Source organism: Pleurodeles waltl, chromosome 7 (genome assembly GCF_031143425.1).
Source record: "Pleurodeles waltl isolate 20211129_DDA chromosome 7, aPleWal1.hap1.20221129, whole genome shotgun sequence".
Classification (NCBI taxonomy): domain Eukaryota; kingdom Metazoa; phylum Chordata; class Amphibia; order Caudata; family Salamandridae; genus Pleurodeles; species Pleurodeles waltl.
In genome coordinates this window covers 336,576,793-336,600,573 of record NC_090446.1, presented here as the reverse complement: position 1 = coordinate 336,600,573, position 23,781 = coordinate 336,576,793, and positions in this window count along the sequence as shown.

The following is a 23,781-nucleotide window of genomic DNA, read 5'->3' as shown; positions in this document are numbered from 1 at the left end:
CGGCCCAGAGGAAATGCCCCTGCAACGAGGACGCCGGCTCAGAATTGAGCCGGCGTAGTTGCAGGGGTGCGACGGGTGCAGTTGCACCCGTCGCGTATTTCAGTGTCTGTAATTGGGCCTTGTCTGTAATTGGGCCTTGGGGATTTCAAAGTATATGCAGCGAACACTTACCTAATGATTCCAAGATCAGTCAGCAAAGTCCCTGGTGGAAATTATTGGGGGCAGAATTGCTGCTCGATGAGTTACTGAGCCAGAAACATGGTCTATGTAGATTCTGCCACCAGGGAGTTAACTATTAATTGAGGCACGCCTGTCAGGTCTGCTTTAGTGAAAAAGCAGCAGCTAAATAAAGAATGGAAACACTGGAGAAAAGAGAAGGGGTGACTGTAAGAGATTTCACAGCTTAATTGGTAATCAACCTCTTTTGAGCGTCTAGATCACCTCTTTTTATTACTGCATTGCATTATTCCTTTTTTAGATAAAAGTATTCTTAATTTAAGACGGAAACCTACAAAAGGGCATATTTTGTCCCTTTCCCACTATTTTGTTATTTCTGCTCCAGTTGTACGTTGGTTGTTGGGCGTTGTCAATCTGAACGTCGGACGGGGAGACAATGCAATCGGGCCACATCCAGGCATGATGAGAGTGGTAACATGGTCGGTGTTCTGCCTCAGTGGAATTGTGCAAGCAGGATTTCAGCTGTGCCGAAATCCCAAACAAATTCTCCAGGGTGGCGATCCACAGGAGATGGTTCAGTGGAGAGACATTCATAGTTGGGCTGCAAAGTCCAGAGAAAAACGCAGTTAGGGGACAGATGGGGCCAGGTGGAGGAGATGAAGGGAATCTCTTAATTCACAAAAATTGTGATTCACTCCAGAGGGTCTTGAGCTCCTCCTCCCCTGGTAATCGAAGCCTCAGCTCAATAAAGCAGAAATTCAGTCTTGAAGGGGGATGTTCAAAGAAGGTTGAAGAATGAATGAATGAGCGAGTTTTCGAAAGGGTGAGATTACCCGAGGGTGTCTTGGCGTTAAGAACTAAAACATAAATGAGAGAAACCGCTAAGCACCACATCTTGATTGGTAGAAAGGAAAAGCCATGATGTCAGGTGTTTCCAAAAAAGTAGCAAGATTGAATTGATTTCTAAGATGAAAAGGCATTTTATTGAGAGCTGACAAGTGGTGTAAATAAAGCTGCACCCGCCTCAAGAAACTTTATTTATCTTGGGAACTTGTACATAAAGCAATGCAGCTGATCTCAATTTTCTGGATGGTTGATACCATCTAAATTTGCCGGGCAAACAGTTGAATTTAGTACTATATAAGCCTTTGTGAGCTTGACAAAAAGCCTTAAACACCACACGTTTCCTAACTGGGAGCCAATGCAGATCAGTTAGGATATTGGTCATCGAGCTGTATTTTGGGACTTTCTTTAAAAGGTGAGCAGGTGAATTTTGCAGCATCTAGGTTTTTTTTTAGAACTGATTGTCTAGTGCCCATATAAAAGGCGTTGCAGTAATCAACTCTGGATAGTACCAGAGCAATGACTATGGCCCTCATTATAAACTTGGCGGTAAGTGCTGTGCTGACAGTGAACAAAAGACCACTAGTGGTGGTGAATTGCACACCGTAATATAATGAAGCCAAAAAGACGAACCTCCAAAAATCTTGCAACCTCCACCCACTGCCAGGGCCAACGACGGTGGAAAGGCAGTAGACCCCACCTGCCACTGCCATGCAGACAAATCCCTCGCACACCAAATAATGATACACAAATCAGCTCAGCGGACAGTGAATGTCGAACGACCATTGGCGGTACAGACCGCCACGGCCAGCAATGGGACCCACCAACAACAAATGCACACATTGGCACGTTCGAAAAGCACACACCTGACACACATCCCTAACAATTTAAAACACAAACATACACAGCCAACAATCCTTTGCAACACCAATAGAACAACAGATATTGACAACACAACGTGTATTGATGCATACACTGAACTCACCATCACACAAGTCACACACACAAATATACCACCAAAACACATACATTGCTCAACCACCATCACAAGCCACACACCCAACCATGCAACAGCACCCTCACCAATACACTTACAACACACCACAGGATAGTGAACAAGGTCAATGGAGTGGGAAACCATCCATGCACAAGGGATGACATCAGGAAGCGATGGGACAACCTGCACGGGAAGGTACGTTCCATGGCATCCAGGCACCACATCGCCATACAGAAGACTGGTGGTGGTCTCCCACCTCCTCCCCCCCAAATGCACCAACTGGGAGGAGAAGGTCCTGGCTATCCTGCACCAGGAGGGCCTCACTGGACTCACTGGAGGGCTGGACTCGGGTAAGTCAACTACAATACATTAACAGTCACCACACCTATAATGCATACATCACCCCATCCCTCACACTACCACCAGAACCCCATCCCCTACCCAGTCCACAACACCCACAGACTCACATCCAAGTCACCTGCATGCCCACAATCCCCCATACAAATCACCGTCCAGCCCCCTGTGCATAGTCACCAACTCATGCATGGAATCCCAGGAGCCCTACAACACCCACAATGCATCACCACCCCCTCAATAAATGCGTCAGAATGTACAAGATGGGACTTTGCATGCCACTACATGGGAATTTAACCACCAATTACTGCTGACCAGTGCTGCAATTGACAAGAAAGTGCAGGACACCACACCACACACAGGCACCACCACCCATGCCACCTGGACGGAGACGTCAAGGAGTGCCAGTCCGCCACCTGAAGACAGAGGCCCCACTCAGGAGAGTGCAGAGGGATGTCTGGACACAGAGGAAATCCCTGGCCCATCCCACAGCCCTGGACAGTCACCCTCCATAAGCCCCACCCAGGACACCACTGACACCCCTACCATTCAGCCACCACCATCAGCTCTGGCCAAACGACCCAACACCAGTGTCACCAAGCCATGGACTGCCTGCCAACATGTTCAGAGGCCAGAGTCTCCACCCACCACCAAGCAGGATGATGAAGGGCCAACTGCAAATGGGACTGCGAGACCTGTGCAGGGGACACAGGCACAGGGGGCTAGGGCCAGTGGGAAGGCATCAGTGGCCCATGTGGGTGGCCCAAGGAGGGATGCTGCTGCCAAGGAGGTTATTTCTGAGGTACTGGGAGCATACCACCATTCCCAGGACAGGATGGGCCAGATCCTGGCCACCTTGGAGCAGAATCAGAGGCTGCAGATAGTACACCACCAGTAGGCCATGGAGCGATGGAAACAGCTTAATGCCACTATGGCCTCCATTGCAGGGGTGCTGCAGCGCCAGACAAACATCCAGCCTGAGTCCTCCACCCACCTGCAGCCCCTACCACTAGCCAGGACACTGCACTGCCATCTATATCTGCAGCATCCACTGGACTGGTGGCGCTGCCAGAGGACTCACAAGACACCAGCACCCCTACCCCTGCAGCCCAGCTTCACCTTCACAAACGTGACCTCAGACCCAGACATCCCACTGAAACACCAGCCAAGACCAAGACCAGCACCAGGATGTGACTCTGCCCTGAACTGTCTCCCTTGTGTGCCACTGAGCTAACTCGTTGACATGCCACTGCCATCTCACCATCTTCCAATGGCCCCATGGACGATACCCCTGTGCAACCAACAGCTGAGCATTTGTACCTGAGTATGTTGTTCACCATGTGCCTACTCCCTTCCACTGTCCCAACACTCATGGATGTTTTGACTTGGAATAAATACACCTGTGCACTCGAAATATCTGTCGTTTATCAACATGAGCTATCACTTGTGAATGTGAATGCATTAGCCAGTCACTATCATAATGCCACTTTTACTGCAGGAGGGGGTCTAACAGACTGTAGTGTCTGAAGTATATCACACTGTACATTCCATTGTGTGCATTGGCATCTGCCACTTCAGTCATGATTTTGCCTTATCACTGGTAAAAGACACTACAGTACTTACTACATGAGTCAGCCTGGAACAATGCAGTGAAGCTATCAGCATCATAGGAAATGTACCTGAGAGTCACTGGAAGTATAGCCGGATTAGCTGGGTCCTGGAGTTGATATCTTCTCTCTCTTCTTCACCATCACTCTCATCCCTCCTCTGAGGTGGCATGGCTGGTTGGACAGCATCCTCCTCTTCCAGAAGTGGGATAGCTTCCCTCCCAGCCAAGTTGTGCAGCATGCAGCAGGCCACTACTATCTTACACACCTTGTCAGGGACATAGCACAGGGATCCTCCAGAGAGATTGAGGTAACAAAATCTTGCTTTCAGGAGTCCTACGGTGTGTTCAATCACCCTCCTAGTACGACCATGTGCCTCATTATAATTCCTCTCTGCATCTGTCCTGGGATTCCTCCTAGGTGTCAGGAGCCAATGCATGTTGGGGTAGCCAGACTCCCCTGCAAAAGTGGGCGAAAGAGGGTTGAAACACACACATTTTACTTGCATACAGCCTGGCTGTCAGCTATGTAACTGATCCAATGTCATACAATGTCATACACACTCACCTATGAGCCAAGCTCTGTCCCCATATAGTTGTCCCATCATGTGTGGCACAGGACATATGAATCATGGACTGATCCTGAGAATCTTGCATTGACATGTGAAATGTACTGATCAGCCGTACACACCAATTGGACATTCATGGAGTGATAGTTTTAACAATTCCAATACCCTGTTCATTCACTCTTGGGGGTATGAGGATCATGTGGGTACCATCAATGGCACCTATTACATGGGGGATATTTGCAAAGGCATATAGGCCCTGATTATGACCTTGGCGGACGGCCTCCGCCGTCCGCCAAGGTACCGCCGCCAAATGACCGCACCGCGGTCAGAAGACCGCGGCGGCCATTCAGACATTTCCTCTGGGCCGGCGGGCGCTCTCCAAAAGAGCGCCCGCCGGCCCAGAGGAAATGCCCCTGCAACGAGGACGCCGGCTCAGAATTGAGCCGGCGTAGTTGCAGGGGTGCGACGGGTGCAGTTGCACCCGTCGCGTATTTCAGTGTCTGTAAAGCAGACACTGAAATACTTTGCGGGGCCCTCTTACGGGGGCCCCTGCAGTGCCCATGCCATTGGCATGGGCACTGCAGGGGCCCCCAGGGGCCCCGCGGCACCCCCTACCGCCATCCTGTTCATGGCGGTAGGGGGTGTCAGAATCCCCATGGCGGCGGAGCGCGCTCCGCCGCCATGGAGGATTCCCCCGAGCAGCGGAAAGTCGGCGGGAGACCGCCGACTTTCCGCTTCTGACCGCGGCTGAACCGCCGCGGTCAGAATGCTCGTGGGAGCACCGCCAGCCTGTTGGCGGTGCTCCCGTGGTCGGTGGCCCTGGCGGCCACCGGCCGCCAGGGTCAGAATGACCCCCATAATCCTGATTTGATGGCGGTGAGATCAGCCCTTTGGGGAAACTGGACAGACTTTGCAAGTTTTGAACTAATGCATTCAGGAAAGTGGACAGGATGTGGCTGAACATTGGCTGAGATACCCCTGCAGCCATGCCCACTGTCACTTGAAATTAGCCTGTGTCCAAAAAATGGAACACAGATAGTACCTGCATAGTTGTAGGTATGGCAGGGTGATTCCTATTGGCCGGCTTCAGAACAGGATCCATTTCTGCACAGAGGTCAAAGATTGTAGCTCGATTAAGTCGGTAAGTTATGATGATGTGATGTTCCTCCATGGTGGCCAGATCTACCAGGGGTCTGTAAACATATGGGGCTCTCCCTCGCCACATGAGTGTGTACTTACGGGTGATGAAGGAACACATCTTGTGTTTGGACATACACTTGCATCACATGGTGACACAATTCATGTTTTCAATGCAACACATATGTAACGCATACAAACACAAAGAATTAGGTAATCCTGTCAGGCTAACGGGTGATGAGGTGTCTCAGTCATAATGGAGTCACAGTGTAGACACACTTCCAACCATGATTACATGTGGGACTAGTACTCATGTCAGCACTCAACGAAGGGTAGAGGGAATAGGGCCATGGATGAGGTCCCTGGCCAGGCTATGGAGACGAGGTGTATGCAAAATGGCAGCCTCCTGTCATTCAGGTATTGTGGTGTGGAAGTGACTTCATTCCGCTGGCGTATCTCGTCATGGCAGTAGGCAGTGTTCACTGCTGTGCACCTGATCATTGGATTACATGGTTGTCAATGGGGAAGCTGGGCCAATCATGATCGCCACCGGCGGTGATGGTGCACACCACCACGGTTTCTACTGTCATTTTGACAGGCCTTGACACTTGACTCCTGCACTATGAGAAGGGAAGATCTCCACTGCGTGTGCTGCTGTGTCCTGACTCTGGACCCTGAGATGGCGTGTGTTACAGGGGAACGGGCCCCAGCCTTCACCGCGGAGAAGCTGGAGAAGCTGGTCGACAGGGTCCTACCACCCTATGCCAAGTTGTATGGGCATCAAGAGGAGCAGGTGAGTTGCTATTTGTCCTCCTTAGATGTGTATGAATGTGTTGGATGCCTCTATGCATTTTTGTTTGCTGTGTGACTGCTCACCCGTAGTGTGTCTGGCAGTTTTTGGCTTGAAATTTGTCCATATGCATGTCTCCATGGGCCATGTCAGTTTAAACGGGCATGACATTTGTGTGTGGGGCACCCACACTGACGTCTGTTTCTTTACTCTGTGTGTCCCATGCAGATCAGCTCCCATCAGAAGAGGGGATTGTGGCAAGCCATCGCCAAGGAAGTGCAGACCCTGGGGGTCTTCAACCTACAGAGCATCCACTGCAGGAAGTGGTGGGAGGACCTGAGGAGCTGGGCCAGGAAGACCGGAGAGGCCCAGCTAGGGAAGGCCTCCCAACGAGGGAGGGGTGCCGGTTGCACCCTGAACCCCCTAAAGGCCCGCATTCTGGCGGTGGCCTAACCGGATTTGGATGGGTGCTTGAAGGCAGCACATCAGCCACAAGGGGGTGAGTGCCAACACTGTTGTGATGCCACTATGATGAGTGAAATTAGATGCTAAGGGGTGCATGCATAGTAGTGCCAGGCACATAGACAGGTGTGTCCCTGCAGTCTTGCCTCCCTCCGTGTCCATGGGATAGTGTCATAGCTAGTTTTGGTAGGGTCTGTAGGCCTGTGAGGGGTCCCCTGTTTGGACCATTGTATTCAATGTAGCCTCATGAACTTGTAGATGTGTTGGCTTGGCATCGTCTCTCATTGGTTCACTTCACAAAGTGTATCAGAGTAGTGGTTCAGGATGAGAACTTTGGGCCAGATGTAGCAAAAGTAGATTTTGCAACTCAGAGCGACTCGCAAAACCAAATGCAGAATTGTGTCTCAGACACCTTCTGTGAGTCGCTATGGGGTCGCAAATACCCACCTCATGAATATTATTGAGGTCGGTCGCATTTTACGACCCCATAGCGAGTCTCTGCACTCACAGGGATGGTGGCCTGCTGAAGACAGCAGACCTCCATGTCTGTGACTGCTTTTTAAATAAAGCAGTTTTTTTTTGCAGCCCGTTTTCCTTAAAGGAAAACGAGTTGCAAAATAAAAAAAATAACAAAACCATTTGGTTTCGGTTTTTCAGAGTAGGCAGTGGACTCCTTTTTGGCAACATTCACAAATGTGAATGGGTCCCCTGGGGACCCCTTCCCTTTTGCAAATGTGTTACCACCAGTGTGACACTGGTGGTAACTGCGAATTGCTTTGCGACCGCGTTCGCGGTCACAAACCAATTTAGCATAGCTTCCTATTTGCGAGTCGCATTCACAATTTGCGAGTCAGTACCGACTCGCAAATTGTGAAAGTGCATCGCTAACGGCATTTTGCATGGCGCAAACTGCGATTTTCGCAGTTTGCACCATGCAAAATGCTTTCTACATCTGGCCCATAGTGTATTGTGGTGTCATGTCTACCAGCCAGGGCACATTCATAACATGTGTCGTGTCTGCTGAGGGTTTGTGCCTGAGCTGGGTGGGAGTGTATGTGTCCCAACATGTACATATTTCCTGTAATTGACATATTTCTTTCTTGTTTTGTTTCCCCACCCCTGTGCTCTTGTGTCCCTGTGTACATTAGCATCATCTGGCGAGGGAGATGTGGCACTGGCGAGTGAGGATGCTGCAGCCCACCGTTCTCAGGAGGCAGAGTCGCCGGACACCAAGGGGACCAGTGGATTTGAGGGAGAGGGGAGTACCACGGGGGCAACTACCACTGGAGGTAGTGACTCTGATACCTCCTCCGATGGCAGCTCCCTAGTAGTGGCGGACCTACTGGGCCCACCCATTCTTTGTCATCTTCCGCCAACCCCCATACCATCACCGCCATCCCAGTTGCTGCCCACCGAGTTGCCCGTGCCCACTCACCCAGGAGGATGGGCATCTCATTTGCCCCAGGCACCTCATCCCCTGCCCCAGTCAGCCCTGCTGCCCTCACGGAGGAGGCTATTGACCTCCTGAGAACCATCTCTGTAGGGCAGACAACCATTGTGAATGCCATCCAGGGACTAGCATCCCACATGCAGCAATGCATACGTGGAAGGCATTCACAGTGCCATGTCTGGCCTACAGAGATCTTTTCAGGCTATGGCCTCTTATTTGACGGCGGCCAGTGTCCCTGGTCTTTTATACCCCCTCCCACCATCTCTACCCCTTCCAGCACCCCACTACCTTCACCCAACGCAAGCACACATACAGACAGCCATGCACACAGATCAACACACAAGAAACACACTGAGAAACACAAGCACTACACTTCCCACCACAAGCAGGCACACACTCAACATACCAAAGCACACACAATAACATCCACCTCCCCCTCTGTGTCAGTCTCCCCCACCTCCCTGTCTGTCACCTCAAAATGCACACCCACATGCACTGCACTCTCAGTCACTGATGCTGCCCCCATTCTTGCAGTCACCACAACAGCTGACATCCAGTCATGCACCCCAAACACCACACCTGCGCTCTCCAAGACTACATTCACATACACTTGCAGCACACCCACCAGACCAGCAGACACCCACACAACATCCAAATACACAGGCAGCCTGTCTTCTCCCACTGTGTCCACCCCCTCCTCCCAAAACACTCAAACGCTCACACTCATCCACACCACACACATCCACCATTCATAAGCAGACTAAACAGGCACCTGTATCTACGTCCAGCACACCTACACCTCCTACCACCACTCCCTCAACCTCAACCTCCACTCCCAGGCCTGGTCCCAATCCCCTCCAACTGCACCTAAGAAGGTTTTTCTCTCCCGCGATGACCTGTTTGAACCCACTGGCCCACCCCGTCTTGTCCCTAAATGTTCCCATGCCCTAGCCCAGTCCATTCCTTCCTCATCAAGGTCCTCTCCAGTCCGCCTGTCCCATTCCATTTCCCCTTCACCAGGGAGGAAGAAGCCCCGTGTTGCCCCAGGTCCCTTTGCTACCCCGGTCAAGGCCCACTCCCCCTCTTTCCAAGGGCAAGCCCAAACCCTCTCTACCTCCATCTCCTAAACCTCATCCCAAGACCCCCCCATATGGGTCGTTTCCGCCATGCTTTGCCTGGCGGTGGTTCCCGCCCCAGAACTGATGGCGGTGTGTGGTTTCATAATTTGGTGAGCGGGTAGGGCTTTTCCACTGGGCTGAGGGTGGCCTCACCTAAAAACGAGGCCTTAGGCCCCAGATGTTTGTATATTAAAATGGCATGAAAAGTGTAATTGTCTGAAATCATTACAATTAAAAGTAAGAGCCTCAGAATTGGGGATAATAAGAGGGTCACATGATAGCTTCAGTGAATTGTGAACCACCATCGCAAGGCATCCACCACACTTACCCTGTCTATCGCTACAATATCCTGGTTAGAAGATTTCTTTAACCAAGTTTCAGTTAAAACACACTAATTTAGGATTGTAGGAATCTAAAATGTCGAAGAAGTCTACTTTATGTTTAACAAGTGAACGAACATTGATTAAAAAACAACTAAGTGAGAGGGTTTTATGCCTTGAGTACTCAGTTTGCTTATTAGATTTATTCACCCTGGTCAAAGCGTCTGCATTATTGGAACATGTGGAAAACATGCATGCTTCACAGAAATAAAATGATTTGGCATTGCCTCTAGATCTAGCAAACTGCAGTCTGATGGCGTACCTGAGACATTCGGACCAAGCAGAGCTTCCCTTTAGTAGAAATCTGCCTTAAAATTGCCACAGGCCATTATGGGTGCTGAGGGGCGCACACAGGCTTGCCTTTTGGGCACCTTCAGCGCTCCATGGATGCGCCAACTGTGCAGTTGCGCTATCATCTGTACTTATATAGTCTATAAAAAAATGACTAGCAATGACCCCCTAGGATGATAGCATCTGTTCGCTCTCACCGGTAATACGGAGCGCAAAAGAGGCCAAAAAGTGCTTGGTGCAAAGAAAAATGCTCCCTAACGGCAGTAACAACAATATATCAACAGTTAAAATGCCCCAGCAGGTTTCTGGCAGTATCAGTGGCGGGAGGGAGGCAGCGGGAAGCACACACACACACACATTCTTTCACACACAGACACGCACGCACATCCATTAACACCACTCATACCATTCAAACATGCACGCACGCACCAAACATTCAATTTGAAACATCACACGCACTCATTCTTTCACGCACGCAGATCCATTAACACTCATAACATTCAAACATGCACACATGCACCAAACATTCATTTTGAAAGCTCACACACACTCCTTCTTTCACACACACACACGCATGCACGCACATCCATTAACAAAACTCATAACACCCAAACATGCATGCGCGCACCAAACATTCAATTTAAAACATCAGACATATACACACACACACACACACTTACCTTCGGCCTCCAGGTCCCAGGAGGGTTGGGACTGCTGCCTTCTCTCATTGGCTGACCTCAGGTTAGCCAATGAGGGAAGGCAGCAGTCCCAGCCTCGTCACTGAGTGGGATGGAGTCAGTGAGACTGCTGACCCCACCCCATTCTGTGACGAAGTGTCACTGATTGACACTCGCCCTGGGCGCTTCAGGGCTTAAACCTGAAGCGCCCAGGGCGAGTATCAATGGGTGACGCTTTCCTCGTCACCCAGGGGAGGGCCCATAGGAGCTGTGACCTCCTCAGCCCAGCAACGTTCAGCTCAGGCAGCCAGGAGTCTGTGCAAATCGTGCATGGCTCACTCCTGGCTGTCTGAGTTGAAAATGAAGAGTCTCTGTCAGGCTGGCCTTTGTTCAGCCTGACAGACACTCTTCATAAGGGGCAAAAGGTGGGGGGGGCGTGGCCCCTCCGCCCTAAAGGACGGGCCGCCACTGGGCAGCATATCTCAATTCTGCGCGGTTGCGCTATCATCTATACTTATATAGGGGGTCATTCTGACCCCGGCGGGCGGCGGTTGCCGCCTGCCTGGCGGGAACCGCCATTTGGCCGCACCGCGGTCAAAAGACCGCTGGTGCCATTCTGACCTTCCCGCTGGGCCGGCGGGCGCTACCCAAGGTAGCGCCCGCCGGCCCAGCAGGAAGGAGCCCTGCAACACAGAAGCCGGCTCCGAATTGAGCCGGCGGTGTTGCGGGGGTGCGACGGGTGCAGTTGCACCCATCGCGCTTTTCACTGTCTGTTAAGCAGACAGTGAAAAGCTTAATGGGGCCCTGTTAGGGGGCCCCTGCACTGCCCATGCCAGTGGCATGGACAGTGCAGGGGCCCCCAGGGACCCCTAGACACCCGTTACCGCCAGCCTCTTCCTGGCGGTGACAACCGCCAGAAACAGGCTGGCGGTAAGGGGGTCAGAATCCCCATGGCGGCGCTGCTTGTAGCGGCGCCATGGCGGATTCGCCCAGCCGGGGGTAAAACGGCGGGAAACCGCCAGCCCCGGTTTTCTGACCGCGGCTTTACCGCCGCGTTCAGAATGGGGAAGGAAGCACCGCCAGCCTGTTGGCGGTGCTTCCTTCATTCGCGGCCCTGGCGGTCTTTGACCGCCAGGGTGGGAATGACCCCCATAGTCTGTAAAAAAGACTAGCCCGTGATCCCCAAGGAAAATGGTGTCCGCTTGCTCTCACCGGCAACACGGAGCACAAAAGAGGCCAAAAAGTGCTTAGTGCAATTAAAAATAATTTAAAAATGCTCCCTAATGACAATAACATGAAGCAATCTCCATTTCAGTGAGGTTGGGCAGCAACAGGAGCACTCCATCATTAGCAGAGGCTAATTTCACGTGCAGGCAGACCTCAAGGCAGTGCTTATAGCAATTGAGCCCTTGCAGTTCTTGAAGTGAGTTTAGAAAGATTCTTCTTAAAGTTGGCAGTCTGCCTTTGTCTCCACAGGTCACAGCAGCAGCAGTCTTCTTCTTCAGTCTAAAAGACTGTGGGGGTTATTACAACTTTGGAGGAGGTGGTAATCCGTCCCAAAAGTGACGGTAAAGTGACGGATATACCACCAGCCGTATTACGAGTCCATTATATCCTATGGAACTCGTAATACGGCTGGTGGTATATCCGTCACTTTACCGTCACTTTTGGGACGGATTAACACCTCCTCCAAAGTTGTAATAACCCCCTGTACCTCCCTCTATAGGACAGCAGCAACAAAGTTCTTCTCATGATCAAATCTTTAATCTAACATGGTGTACAGAGCTTCAGTAAAGTAAAAGGGGAGCTCATATACTTGTTTGAAGGGTCAATTCATATCCAGACGTGAGAGCAGGTGTCAGACATACCAGCCACTCAGATGTTATGCTACAGTCAATCCTCCATCCAGACCCGACACATAACAACCTGTGCAACACTTGTCCGTGCAGGGAAGGGGACCGAGGGGCACTGCAATAACATGTACACACAATTAACAATAGGGTCTACAACTGTCTTCCATGTTGGGGTAGGTATATTCATGGATATCTACAAGTAGAGGTATCCCATCCGCTCACATATAGAGCATGCTTTATATATACATCTCGCACTGGGGTGAAGTTAGGGGAAACGTTTATGACAGACTTCACACGTTTTTACCTGCAATGGTAAGAAAGCAGCAGTTCTAACAAGGGTACAGGAAAATGGCCTTAATAGATAATTATTGTCAACTACCCTTTGCCTCCACTCGTATCATCGTTTGGATATAGGGACAATCACCACAGATGTTGAAAGGGGTTACCCTTGGTGTGGTCTGCCATTTCCAGCAGAATTGTGACCTCTGCCAGAAAGCAACACCCAATTGTTATTAACGCAGGTCCTAGGGGATCTGTGACACTTCTGAGTAGAAAAAACAGATAAGCCTTTGAAGAATGAGAAGGGACAACATCATGAACAGTGCAGCTCATGTTTATAACATGAAGACCGCCACAACACCGCCGCGGGCGCGGGAAACCGCCACGGTCATTCTGACCCGCCACAGGCAAACCGCCAAAAACCCGACATCCACAAAAGTCCGCCACACCAACGGCCAGCGAAAAACTGGCGATGACCAAACCTCCATCGTCACGCCAACAGAAATACGCCCATTCCATTCCGACCCACGAATCCACGTGGCGGTCTTTCAACCGCGGTATTCCATTGGCGGTACACACCGCCGCGGTCAAAATACACACACAGCTCCAAAACACTGCCACATTGGACATTTTGAAATACACACACCTGATACACATACAAACACCACTCCCACACACCCAACACAATATAAAACACACACCCACATCACCCATAAACCCTTATGACCACAATTACTGAGAGAAGGCCAGAGAGAGACACCACCAGCTAGTACAGAGCATTCACAGGCACATAACACCATCACTCACACAACATCCACGCACAAAACACCACACACCACCACACTCACCACACTCATCACCACAAACACCACCCCACACCTCATCCACACCACCCATGGCACCCCAGGTTTTCAGACGCTGAACTCAGGGTCATGGTGGAGGAAATAGTTCGGGTAGAGCCCCAGCTCTTTGGGACACAGGTGCAGAACACCACCATTGCCAGGAAGATGGAGCTATGGCAAAGAATAGTGGACAGGGTCAACGCTGTGGGTCAGCATCCACAAAATAGGGACGACATCAGGAAGCGGTGGAACGACCTACGGGGGAAGGTGCGTTCCATGGTATCCAGACACAACATTGCGGTGCAAAAGACTGGTTGCGGACCCCCATCTCACCCCCCAGAATTTACAACATGGGAGGAACAGGTCTTGGCGATCCTGCATCCTGAGGGCCTCGCAGGAGTAGGCGGAGGAATGGACTCTGGTAAGTCTAATCTCAACTACTTCATCCCCCCCCACCCACCGGCATGCCAAATCATACCCCCACCCTCCCCCCCACCCCCATCACACATCCTCCTTGCTAATGTCTCACCATCACAACCCACCCATCCCAACACCAAGCCCTGCATGCGACCACAAACCATGGACACCCATCACCTAAGCATGCCCACTGCACATACCCATCCCCCCCCAAAACCACCGTCACAACAGCCTCCACAAGGGAGTGCCAGCACTGGGGTACACGGGCACCCACCCATTGCACGCTATGGCACACACAGAAGCAATAACCATACTCTTATACCCCTGCAGGACCCGAACGCCACGACACCGCCCAGGAGGGTCCAGAAATGTCCATTCCACCCCCAGAAGAGGCCCACAGTGATGACAGCAGCTCTGTCTCCCTGGACCCAGATGACCAGCCCGGCCCATCGGGGACCTCGGGACAGTCGGTTCCCCTCAGACAGCCACAGGCCACAGCAGACCTACCCCCTTCTGGGAACACCAGCACAGCACCCACCCAGCGGGCCCATGCCTCTGTCTCCAGGACACGTCAAGCAGCGGTGTGTCCACCACTACAGGGCACCCAGGTTAACCCACCACCCCAACAACAACAGGGACCTGGGAGCAGTGGTAGTGGGCACACGGTCCAGGGGACAGAGGCCCAGGGAAACAGGGCAACTGGGAGGGCTACTGTGCGACAGGGGGGGGACAGGCCCAGGGAACCCACTCTCCACGAGGCCCTATCCTCCATCATGGGAGCATACCACCACTCCCAGGAGACGATGGCGACGGTCCTGGCCAGGTTCCAGGAGATCCAGGTACTGCAGGAGGAACAGTTTATGGGGTTCAGGGAAGAACTCAGAAACATCAGTTCCGCAATGGGCACCATCGTTGTGGCTCTCAATCAGATTGTCAGCACATTGCGGGACCATGTGGCACCACAAAGGGCCCCTGTCACTAGCATGGACCAAGAACAGGCTACCACCTCCGCCGGCACTAGTGGACAGGAGGCCCCGACACAAGAACAACAGGCCACCAGAACCCCACCCCCTGCAGAAGGAGAACCACCCCGCAAGCGGGGCCTGAGATCTAGGAAGAAGACAGAGTAGGATGCCAAGACCCCCGCCAGGAAAGGATACCCCCTGATTGTCATCCCACTGTCCCACAATGTCACCCTGTCCAACCTTAAACTGCCCTTGCTCCACCTTCCACAGGCATATGGACAATGCACCTGTGAGACTGAAAATCTGGACTCTGCCATGGACATTCCTCCACCATCACCCATCACCGAATTCCAACCATTACCCAAAATTGAGCACTTTAATAAACACACTTATTGCACAAAAATAATCTTGAGTCTGCCTGTATTTTTGAACAAATGTATTACACAGAACCGTGCCAAAATGTCCAGTTACATTGTGATGACAACATACCACTGTCACAAATCTGTAGTCCATGGGGAAACAAAGCAGAGGTCACGGAGTGGGGCCCACATCTCTGAAATTGGAAGGGAAAGGCACAACTCAGTTAACATACACTGGGGGGAAACTCAGACAGTAGAGAGGCAGGAGACTTTAAGTAAAAGTAAAATGCCTGTGTTGATTCTTACCTGTATGACATTGAAAATACTGCTGTATTACTGTGTCCCTGTTGTCTGTGTCGTCCTCTTCGTCTTCCTCCTCTTCACTCTCCGCAGGCTCCACAGCTTCCACAACACCACCATCTCGACCATCCTCCTGCAGGAAAGGCACCTGGCGTCGCAAAGCCAGGTTGTGAAGCATACAGCAGGCCACGATGATATGGCACACCTTCTTTGGTGAGTACATTAGGGATCCACCTGTCATATGGAGGCACCTAAACCCGGCCTTCAGGAGGCCGAAGGTCTGCCTGATCACCCTCCTAGTACGCCCATGGGCCTCATTGTACCGTTCCTCTGCCCTTGTCCTGGGATTCCTCACTGAGGTCAGTAGCCATGACAGGTTGGGGTAACCAGAGTCACCAATTAGCCACACGGTGTCTCTGAAGTAGTTCCATCACGTAAGGGATGCTGCTATTTCGCATGATGTACGCGTCATGCACTGACCCAGGGAACTTGGCATTTACATGGGAGATGTACTGGTCAGCCAAACAGACCACCTGGACATTCATGGAATGATAACTTTTTCTGTTCCTGTACACCTGTTCACTCGTGCTGGGGGGGACCAAAGCAACATGTGTCCCATCAATTGCACCAATGATGTTGGGAATATGTCCAAGCGCATAGAAATCACCCTTCACTGTAGCCAAATCGCCCACCTCAGGGAAAACAATGTAGATCTGCATGTATTTCAGCAGGGCAGACAACACTCTGGACAACACCTTGGAAAACATAGGCTGAGACATCCCTGATGAAATGGCCACTGTTGTTTGAAATGACCCACTTGCCAAAAAATGGAGTACTGACAGAACCTGCACTAGAGGGGTGATCCCTGTGGGTTGGCAGATGGGTGACATCAGGTCTGGCTCAAGCTGGGCACACAGTTCCTGTATAGTGGCTCTGTCAAGCCTGTATGTCAGTATGACATGTCTTTCTTCCATTGTCGACAGGTCCACCAGCGGTCTGTACACGGAAAGGTTCCTCCATCTCCTCGCAAATCCCAGCGGACGGTGTCTAGGAAGGACAACATGGAGCACAGAGTCAATCAACCCACAGGTACGTTCCCACAGCTTGCACAGTACACGATTCTCAATGCATTGAATGGCTTGTATGAGTGTTGATGCAAGGCCTAGGTATGTGTGACGCAGTAGAAATTAAGATATGAGGGCCCTTGAAATGGCGGCTGCCTGACCTGTGAAGTGCGACAGTGGGATGTGAGGTCAATGCGCTGGCGTGGGACACCGTGGCGGTAGGCGGTCAAAGACCGCGGCGCAAAGCCGCATTGGTCAACATAGAACCCTATGGGTTTCAGGAGCCAATGACGATGTGCGCCGGCGGTCGCGGTACGCACCGCCACGGTACGCACCGCCGCGGGCGTGACCGCCATTTTCTATCTGCTTAATCACTCGATACCTGATCATCCACAGGAGAGGACCTATACTGCAAGTGCTGCTGTGACCTCGGTCTGGAAGAGACAATGGCTGCTGCGACTGGGGAAAGGGCCCCTGCCTTCACTTCTGAAGAATTGGAGAAACTCGTGGATGGGGTCCTCCCCCAGTATGCGCAACTCTACGGTCCTCCAGACCAACAGGTCAGTACACTGGGACCATGCTTTGTGGCCAATGCCTGGGTTGAGTGGGGTGAATGAAAGATGGTGGGGAGGGGAGCGAATGAGGCATGCATCAAACGACAGATGGGAGCATGTGCCACATGGCAAGGGTGGGGATTGGGGGCCACTCACATCGAGCATGCATAAGGTGATGTTTTTTTTTTCTCCCCCTGCACATGTCACATAGGTCAGCGCCCATCAGAAAATCGACATTTGGCGTGCCATCGCCAAGGACGTCCGGACCCTGGGGGTCCACAACAGACGGGGCACCCACTGCCGGAAGAGGTGGGAGGACATCCGCCGCGGGAGCAGGAAGACCGCGGAGGCTCTGCTGGGATGGCCTCCCAACGTAGGAGGGGTGCCAGTCATACTTTGACCCCCCTGATGTCCCGGATCCTGGCAGTGGTCTACCCCGATTTGGATGGGCGCGTGAGGAAATCACAGCAGACACAAGGGGGTGAGTACAAGCACAATCTGCTGATTTTGCGCACATTGGAGGTGTCTGGGTGGGGGAGGAGGGCTGTGGTTATCCCTAGGCCAGGGCGATTTCTGTAGGCTAGGCCCCTCCTTTAGGCATGGCCCTGTGCCCCTGCCCCCCACCTCTGTAGGTTGCCTAGTACAGCTATTCATGGCCCTGTGTCACCAATGTGTGGAGTTGTCGTCCATAGGCTTGTAGGCCATGTCCCACGGATTGAGTAGTGTACCCCAAGTGCGCGGCGTAGTGCAGGGGGCTTCTGTGTCTGTCCTCTCCGCCAACGGTGTCGCCAATGCATGCACTCAACATGTCTTTGTTTCTCCCCCCCCCTTTTTTGGTGGTCTTCCTGTTCATGTGTGCATTAGCATCATCAGGCGGAGGAGAAGTGGCATCGGAGCACGAGGGAGCTGCCTCTCACATGGCCATGGAGGGCCATGCTACTGACTCTGATTTCACCAGTGAGACGGAGGGCGAGGGGAGCTCCACAGCGGGGACACGTGGTGACACCAGCGACACAGACACGTCCTCGGAAGGGAGCTCCATTGTGGTGGCGGCAACATTTGTGCCCACCGCAACAACAGGTACAGCCGCCACCCAGCGCACCAGCTCCGCCCTCCCAGCAGCCCCTCAGCTTTCGCCCCGTGCCCGCTCACCCAGGAAGGTGGGCATCTCCTTCTCCCCAGGCACCTCAGGCCCTGCTCCAGTTACCCCTGCTGCCCTCAGTGAGGAGGTCATTGACCTCCTGAGGACCATCATTGTTGGGCAGTCTACCCTTTTGAATGCCATCCAGGGTGTAGAAAGGGAGGTGCACCGGAGTAATGCATACCTGGAGGGCATTCATTCGGGTCAGGCTGCCCATCAGCGATCGTTCAACGCTCTGGCCTCAGCACTGACGGCAGCCATTGTCCCTGTCTCCTGCCTCCCTCCTCCAACTTCCTCAACCCACTCCCACTCCCCTGTACCTCTGCCTATCCCAGACACACCATCAGATCAGCCTGCACACACCTCAACACCCAAGGGATGCTCATCTAGACATAAGCACCACACATCACACAAGCATTCACACAAGCAACATCCACATGCAGACATGCAAACAGCCACTGCCTCCTCTGTGTCCCCCTCCTCCTCGTCTCCCTCCTCCCTCCCTGTGACGTCTCCACTCACACTTGCATGCACAACATCTTCAGCCACTACGTCCATCACCAGCACACCCACCAGAACACTCCGCACACGTGCTGTCACCACCCCCACTACCATTTACATGTCCCCTGTGTCCTCTCCCAGTGTGTCTGTCACCCCGTCTTCCAAACCACACAAACGCAGGCAGCCACCCACCCAACAGCCATCCACCTCACGACAGCCTCCAGTCCAAGCACCTGCACCCAAAGACACCAGACTTCACTCTCCTACAACCACATCCTCTTCCTCCACTCCCATACCCACTACAACTACCCGTCCCTGTCTTTCTAAATTGCTTTTCCTTTCCAACCTTGACCTCTTTCCAACAACTGACCCACCCCCTCCATCTCATAAGACTCCAATCAGCACCTCAGCCACCACAAAACCTGGACCTACAAAGACAATAGTCCAAGGATTTTGGAGTCCACCACCTTCAAGGCCAGCTACTTCGGCTAGGAGTAAAGAGACGGCCAGCCCACCCCCTAAAAAAAAAGCCAAGAAAGCCAGTGCCCGGCGCGAGAGGCCAAAGACAGCAGGCCCCAAAAGTACTACCCTGGAACCGTCAGGGAGTGGGGTGCCAACTGCCACTCCGCCAAAGGGAGGAAAGGGCCACAGACAAGCAGGGAAGGGTGGCAAGGGCAGCACGCCCGACAAGTCCGGCAGCAGGCGAGCTGCCCAGGAGGGCCCCACCAGCCCCATTCCAGGTGTGCAGGAGGACACACAGAGGCCCGGTACGGCAGCCCAGGAGGGCCCCGCCAGCCACAGCCCAGCTGCCCAGGAGGGCCCCACCAGCCACAGCCCAGCTGCCCAGGAGGATCCCGCCAGCCACAGCCCAGCTGCCCAGAAGGGCCCTGCCAGCCACAGCCCAGCTGCCCAGGAGGGCCCCGCCGGCCACAGCCCAGCTGCCCAGGAGGGCCCCGCCAGCCACAGCTCAGCTGGGCAATGAAGGAGCGCCAACCACAGCCCAGCTGGGCAATGAAGGAGCGCCAACTCAAGCAACGCTGAACATGGCAAGGACTGCCAAGGCAAGCACCGCTGAACAGGGCCCTTCAAGGCAAGCACAGCTGAACAGGGCCCTTCAAGTCAAGAACCGCTGAACAGGGCCCTTCAAGTCAAGAACCGCTGAACAGGGCCCTTCAAGGCAAGCACTGCTGAACAGGGCCCTTCAAGTCAAGAACCGCTGAACAGGGCCCAAGTCAAGAACCGCTGAACAGGGCCCTTCAAGGCAAGCACCGCTGAACAGGGCCCTTCAAGTCAAGAACCGCTGAACAGGGCCCTTCAAGGCAAGCACCGCTGAACAGGGCCCTTCAAGTCAAGAACCGCTGAACAGGGCACCGCCGTCTCAAGAACCGCTGAACAGGGCCCTTCAAGTCAAGAACCGCTGAACAGGGCCCTTCAAGGCAAGCACCGCTGAACAGGGCCCTTCAAGTCAAGAACCGCTGAACAGGGCCCTTCAAGGCAAGCACCGCTGAACAGGGCCCTTCAAGTCAAGAACCGCTGAACAGGGCACCGCCGTCTCAAGAACCGCTGAACAGGGCCCTTCAAGTCAAGAACCGCTGAACAGAGCCCTTCAAGGCAAGCACCGCTGAACAGGGCCCTTCAAGTCAAGAACCGCTGAACAGGGCACCGCCGTCTCAAGAACTGCTGAACAGGGCCCTTCAAGTCAAGAACCGCTGAACAGGGCCCTTCAAGGCAAGCCCCGCTGAACAGGGCCCTTCAAGTCAAGAACGCTGAACAGAGCACCGCCGTCTCAAGAACCGCTGAACAGGGCCCTTCAAGTCAAGCACTGCTCCGCTGTGCCCTTCAAGTCAAGTACCGCTCCGCTGGGCCCTTCATCTCAAGCACCGCTCCGCTGGGCACCGCCGTCTCTGCACCGCTCCGCTGGGCCCTTCATCTCAAGCACCGCTCCGCTGGGCCCTTCAAGTCAAGCACCGCTCCGCTGGGCCCTTCATCTCAAGCACCGCTCAGCTGGGCACCGCCGTCTCTGCACCGCTCCGCTGGGCCCTTCATCTCAAGCACCGCTCCGCTGGGCACCGCCGTCTCTGCACCGCTCTGCTGGGCCCTTCATCTCAAGCACCGCTCCGCTGGGCCCTTCAAGTCAAGCACCGCTCCGCTGGGCCCTTCAAGTCAAGCACCGCTCTGCTGGGCCCTTCATCTCAAGCACCGCTCCGCTGGGCACCGCCGTCTCTGCACCGCTCCGCTGGGCAACACCATCTCAAGCACCGCTCCGCTGGGCCCTTCATCTCAAGCACCGCTCCGCTGGGCACCGCCGTCTCTGCACCGCTCTGCTGGGCCCTTCATCTCAAGCACCGCTCCGCTGGGCCCTTCAAGTCAAGCACCGCTCCGCTGGGCCCTTCAAGTCAAGCACCGCTCCGCTGGGCCCTTCATCTCAAGCACCGCTCCGCTGGGCACCGCCGTCTCTGCACCGCTCCGCTGGGCCCTTCATCTCAAGCACCGCTCCGCTGGGCACCGCTGTCTCTGCACCGCTCTGCTGGGCCCTTCATCTCAAGCACCGCTCCGCTGGGCCCTTCAAGTCAAGCACCGCTCCGCTGGGCCCTTCAAGTCAAGCACCGCTCCGCTGAGCCCTTCATCTCAAGCACCGCTCCGCTGGGCACCGCCGTCTCTGCACCGCTCCGCTGGGCCCTTCATCTCAAGCACCGCTCCGCTGGGCCCTTCATCTCAAGCACCGCTCCGCTGGGCACCGCCGTCTCTGCACCGCTCTGCTGGGCCCTTCATCTCAAGCACCGCTCCGCTGGGCCCTTCAAGTCAAGCACCGCTCCGCTGGGCCCTTCAAGTCAAGCACCGCTCCGCTGGGCCCTTCATCTCAAGCACCGCTCCGCTGGGCACCGCCGTCTCTGCACCGCTCCGCTGGGCAACACCATCTCAAGCACCGCTCCGCTGGGCCCTTCATCTCAAGCACCGCTCCGCTGGGCACCGCCGTCTCTGCACCGCTCCGCTGGGCAACACCATCTCAAGCACCGCTCCGCTGGGCCCTTCATCTCAAGCACCGCTCCGCTGGGCCCTTCAAGTCAAGCACCGCTCCGCTGGGCCCTTCATCTCAAGCACCGCTCCGCTGGGCACCGCCGTCTCTGCACCGCTCCGCTGGGCAACACCATCTCAAGCACCACTGGCCCATTGGCAGAAGGGGCAGGCCCGCATCTGTGTCGGGCAGGGCTGCACGAAGCACTGTGGGCACCATGTCTCCTCCAGAACCAGTGGAGTCTGTAATCCACATGTGAGACTGTGGCTTTGCACTCCCCAGGATGGCACAGTGGGCAATCCACCCACTGTAGAGACTTGTGAGACTGTGGCTTTGCACTCCCCAGGATGGCACAGTGGGCAATCCACCCACTGTAGAGACTTGTGAGACTGTGGCTTTGCACTCCCCAGGATGGCACAGTGGGCAATCCACCCACTGTAGAGACATGTGAGACTGTGGCTTTGCACCCCCAGGATTGAACAGTGGCCATGGAGGCCCCTCGTGGATCTGGCGTTGTGGACTCATCTGGCTGAGGTGCCCCCCCTTCCCTTCCCCCTGAGGTGCCAGTAGTTTTGCTATCTGATGCCCCTGCAGTGTTCTCTCCATTGGAGTCGGGTATCCTGTGTGGGCTTTGCCCATGTGTTTAGGCCCATTGGCCCACGAACAATGGCTGATACCCAATTTGGACAGGACAATTTACATATGTATATATAGTTATAGATGTTTGATATATTTTTTACTTAGCCGTACAATATACTTCAAATTTCATGATCATTTTTTTGGGTCTTTGCATTCTTCTGGGGGGTTTGGGGGTGTCACTCTGAGTTGTTGCTCTGCATTGATGTGTATGTAGTTGTGGGTGAGGGTGAGGGTGGTTGTGTCGCGTATGTGTGTCCCCGTAATTTTTTGCCTCCCCCCTCCCCTGTGTCATAGGTACAGTACTCACCATTGTCTTCTGCGCCAGCGTTCGTGCTCCTGGTAGAGGAAAAGGTGGCGGATTGGTGGGTTGTGATAGGGTGGGCGGTACATTGTCTCCCGCGGTTTCCGCCAGGGTCAGAATTCCATTTTTTTTACCGCCTGCCTGTTGGCGGGTTGGCCGCCGCTTTAACACCGACCGCCAGGGTTGGAATGATCCCCTAAGTGTCCGATATTGCGTTAGTTGTGTTCTGTATCCGAGACTTTCTGGCTTCGCAGTTCCTAATGGTACAGGACCACGGCTGATTTGCTTATGGCCGGTCTAATTTGAGGTGAGATGGTGGGCAAAAAATAATGGATTGGAAAGCTGCCGCTAGTGATTGCATGTACTCCTATCATCACTTTTCTGTGTTTGATGTAATGCCTTAAGTGGTAAGGGTCTACAGATATGAGCCCCATGCTCACTGTGCCTTTGAAACAAGCTGCACCTGACTGAAGAGGCCCAAATAGGCTGAAACCAAGCTTGAATTGCATATGTCTGGGGCTATTCGGAGGTGGTATAATGAGCAAAATATGATGGGTTGAAACGCTACCCCAAGCAATTGTCAGTGGTTAGAATATTTACAGCCATTCCTCCGATCAGTTTTGTTGTGTTTGTTGTACTTAGGCCCAGATTTAGGCAGACCAGCGCCTTCTTGCGCCACATTAGCATCACACCCTCCAT